Source organism: Acomys minous (assembly GCF_964271855.1).
Source record: "Acomys minous genome assembly, chromosome: 19".
Lineage (NCBI taxonomy): Eukaryota > Metazoa > Chordata > Mammalia > Rodentia > Muridae > Acomys > Acomys minous.
The window spans coordinates 47,596,627-47,601,222 of NC_140499.1; the positions used below are offsets into that span (position 1 = coordinate 47,596,627).

Below are 4,596 nucleotides of genomic sequence, written 5' to 3' on the forward strand. Positions count from 1 at the left end.
AAAAAAAAAAAGGATATGAGGAATTTAGACTACTATGCAGACTTATGGATGGGTAGAGTTTCAGAACAGTAGAACAGCAGGTATTCATGCCCGATGCAGAAGTGTAATCAGAGTGCTTCAGCAGTAGGAACCATTGGGAGGCATGACAAAAAACAAAACACAAAAATGAACAAACAAACAAACCCACCACCACCAACAACAAAAACCTCTAGAATTATAGGTAGAAAAGTCACAAAAGAAGTCTAGAGCTAAATCTGAGTAATAACTTAGATGCCATCATAAGAACTGAGGAACCATTTTAAGTGTGGTGAAGAATCACTGAAAGGTTATGAGAAGGAGAAACATTTTGTTTTACTATTTAGAAGTCATGGGGCTATAACTCACGCTGTCACTTGCTGAATAAAATGCATGAGGCAAGAATTTCAGACTTCAGGTGAGTGCAGATAGTGTTCATGTTACACAGGAAGATGACTTTAACTGGAGTGATGTTAGCAGCAGAGGGGAAAATAATATAACCCCATGGGGTCACTCTGGTTATTTTATGCTGTCTGTACTCGCAGTGGGAATGGCTATATGCTTTAGCAGAGAGGCGATATGTGAATGGAAGTTTTTAAGCCTGAGTAATGAGAGGAAAGGCATATCATGACTTTAAAATTTTTTATTATTTATTTATTGAAACATAACAAACTGTCTTTATTTCGGTATGCATTCACATTCCAACGTTTAGCGGTCCTGAACAGTGGGGAACGTGGCAATTAACCAAGAGGTTAGGCCCACCGGTCTGCAAACGTGGTGACACAGAGCTCCTCCGGGTCCCTGCCAAACGCCTGAGGAGCAACACTGAAACCTGAGTCCGCAGGGTTAGGGCCTCATGTTCCAGCTGTCAGGCTCCCCATCAGACCCAGCGGGTGGCCTGGGTGATAAGAGAGCCCTCTTTAAACCTCTTCAACAAGTAAAAGCAAAGCGATTGCAGGAAAAGGAAACAACTCAGAACCCATGTGCACTCAAGATCTCTGCATGGCCTTTCTCTAGGCGGAACCACCAAGGGCACTGAGGCCTCACCAGTCTGAGTAGTCCCTGACTGCTCTGTTGAGACTTGAGCTCAAAGCTCAGGCAGCAGAGCCAAGGACCCGACACTCCCTTCCCAGGCTGGTGGCAAGTGGTCAGGAGCTAAGTGAGGGAATCCAGGTTCTTCTTATCTCATCTGATGGCTTTGGGCCACAGCAAGTGTTGGGTGGTAGTGGGCAACAAAGGAGTTGAGGAAGAAGAAAGCTGCACCACTTGATAATGGTGGGGAAACGGGAAGCCCTGAATTCTTCATCCACCGCCAGTTTCAGAGGGAGGGGAGGGTTACAGTCTAAGCTTTGGCGAAGGGTGGGAGTAAAGGACTGGGGACTATGGCTTGGCCAGGGCATCACTTAAGACTTAAGAAAGCAGGAATGCAGCTAAAGAGCCTCAAGCCAGAAGTAGTCCCACGGCTGCCACCTGAAGCCTTCGCATCTATTCTAAGGCCCACCACACAGCTGTGGTGGGAGGGCGGGGTCGGCAAAGGCAGACTCAGGCCATGTGGCCGCAGCCTGGCCGTTCACAGTAGCATTAGCTGTGCTCACTGCTCCCAGAGGAAACCGATTTCAACACACCTTCTTGATCGCAAAACTTCAAGCAGGCAGAGAGAGGTTGCCCACAACAGGAGATATTACACAGCACAATTTAGGTATTTCAAACGGATTAAGAAATTAGTGCCTCAGGATGACGTCTGAGTAGAGCTTCCTCTCCAGTAATTCGAGGTCTACAGATGTATGTAGAAAATTCAGTACTGTGAAAAATGAAGACTTAGTAGGTTGGATGGGGGAGGGGACAGGGTTAATTGCTGTAACACTTTCCTCTGGTGGCTGTGGCAGCTTCATGTTCTCTTTTCACATCATCAAGCATCGAAGCTCCTGCCGCATGACTTTGAAGCTGTGGGAATTCTGCCGCTTTGCCCGCATTGCTGTTGCTCTTGGATCCACCGCTCCTCTCGAACTACTCATGCCACTCCAATTGACCTTCGTTACAAATCTTACAGATGGGGGGAGGTCCTTCTGCATATTTAGGCCCACATTCTATTTTAAGGCTGTATATTTGGTTTTTGTAAATTTCTCTTGGAGGCCCAATTATGAACCCTGTCCATCTCATAAGCATCATGTCTTCGTCATCCTCTACACCCGAGCTAACTGTGCCGTCGCCTACTCCTTTCTGGCCTTTTTCCAGCTCTTCCAACAGTCGGAACTTTCAAGGGACTTTTACTCCAGAGCCTGTTGGCTGCCATCTTGCGTCGCTGTCACTCCAACTTTTAAATCTTTAACAGGGAACACTGAAATATGAGAAAGTTTGAGTGGAGAAGGTGTTTGAAATCAAGAAACTATTTGGAGCTGGGAACCTAAGGGATCTTGGATTAGGGATGGATTAGAGGTTTTTTATTAGGTCATCCCAGATAATCTGGGATCTGTTTTTCAAAGTTTCTTACCCTTAAAAGTTCCACGTGGATCATAAGATTTGTGTTCAGAAATGGAGGCAGAGTTGAAACAGTAGTAATATTCCTTTCAGATTCCAAATTTTTGGCTCAGTTTGTTCGTGTGAATTAGTAGGTAGAAGTTTGTAATTTAAGTATATGGAAATAGGAACATCTTTTTCACTGATTACTTTTGTAACTGATGGTTGTGTATTAGGAATGAAACATACTGGAAAGAAAGTGGAGGTTCCAGTTATTGCTAAAACAAAACCTTCACCAGAGAGAATAACAAGTAGAGTTGCACAAAGTTCTCACTGTTCCTGAATCCTGTCAGGCTGTTCCTCTAAGAGGCTACAGACCATGATCAGTTCTAGTTTTGATGGGTCTGTTAAAAATAGCCCTTAGCTAGACACATGCCATCCATCAGAAATAAGTGGATCACTCAGCACCTTCTTCCTGTGCCCTGCCTTCTCTTCTCTGGGTGCTTTTCCAGATACTGATGGGTCTTTGGCCCTTGCTGGTAGGTATAATACAGATCTAGGCCCAGAAAAAAAGGTAATGATCACAAGAACATGATATGGAAGCCAGGCATAGATTTATCATTTCAGGATTGTGCTTCTATTACTAAAAATAGATGAGTTGCACTGAGGAGTGCCAAGCTCTTAAAGAACACATCCCAGATCTTATCTCAGTTAATCCTGGCAACAGTAGAACAAGACAAGGCGAAACTGTGTTATTCCATTCTTCTTTAGTTAAATAAATTTAACTGTAAAGATATTAAGCAAATTCAATCAAATAGCAGAATAATATTCAGCGTTATGCTTCCTGCCTCTAATTTCTGACATCATGTCCTGCATGAAATTTGTTCTATGTGCTAAAGAGAAACCCAGAGAATTCTTCTTTCTTAGAAACTTCTGGTGTCTGTTACTGGGCGCTTTGAAACTGATCTATGCTATTGCTCCTAAATACTTTGAAATCTTAAAAGAAAGAGGAGAACTCACAGTAACTCTTGTGATATTTCAAAGGAAGTGAAAAGATTTTGCTTCTAAATAGAAGTAACAGATATATCTTTAGAAAAGAAATCCCTTTATTCTAGAAAAGAAAAATCACTTGAGTGTGCTGTAACACTGGGGAGGAAAAGTAGATTCTCATATCAGAAAAGCTATTTTAGACTCTTCACTGTAAGAGGCAAAAATGGCTTTGTATAAGACCAGGAAGCATGGTTGTTGTGGAACATCTCTGCAGACTGACATTGAAGCTTGTGGCTCTTGTTAAAAGAATGAGGCATGGCTGTTCTAGAAAACTGCAGCCTGTTCTGCAGAGAATTCTAAGTACTTGAGAAATTAGAATCTGGATGCCAAAAGACAAAGAATGGTTTTCCCGAGAGTCCTTCAGAGACCCTGAGAGTTTTATGTCTCTGATGATCTTGTTGGTACAGAAGAGGAGTAATATATGTGTCAGAAGGCCAAAGAACTCCAGTCCAGGAGTAGTGCAGTGCTACAGAAGCATGTACGGGGTGAAATACCAGCGCATAGTAGGGAAAGAAAGATATCACAGGAAGTATCAGAAGTCTCTCAACTTACCTGGATATGGAGAAAAGTCAGAATAAAAGTTAATAGGCCATATTAAGGAAAGAGACAGAGGAAGAAACTAAGAGCTTGTAGGGTCTCCTCCAAGAAGCAATTTAGAAGCAGCCACCAATCACTGCCTTGCTCAATGTGCTACATGTATCAGAATTGCATCCATGGGAGCAGCCCGGATGGTACTTTTCATACCAGACTTGGGAATAATGGCAACAGTGACCTGGAGAGTAACTGGCTAGGCTGCAGAGATGTGATCACTTTAGATGGAATATGAGCAGTTAGACACAGAGAAATTGGTTGTCTTAGTGAGTTCAGTAAAGCATTAGAAAGGAATAAAAAGGATACAAAGAAGAAACAGAGTAGTCAAAATATCCCGATCTATAATTAACATGCTTCTGTACTTCTAAAGATTATCTAGAAGACTCTTGGATATATATATATTAGATTCTTAGGTTTTTATAAACATTTTAAGTACCAGGAAACAAAATCCACACATAACAAAATATCAATAGCTTTGCTATT

The 4,596-nt window shown here is 42.4% G+C and overlaps 1 pseudogene across 1 annotated transcript; it reads right to left on the bottom strand.

Moving 5' to 3' along the window:
• Positions 1-1,863: 1,863 nt before the first annotated feature.
• LOC311590124 (ubiquitin-conjugating enzyme E2 variant 1-like) lies at positions 1,864-2,946 on the bottom strand (annotated as a pseudogene). Its single transcript has one exon. The product of its transcript is annotated as a ubiquitin-conjugating enzyme E2 variant 1-like (transcript).
• Positions 2,947-4,596: the final 1,650 nt, after the last annotated feature.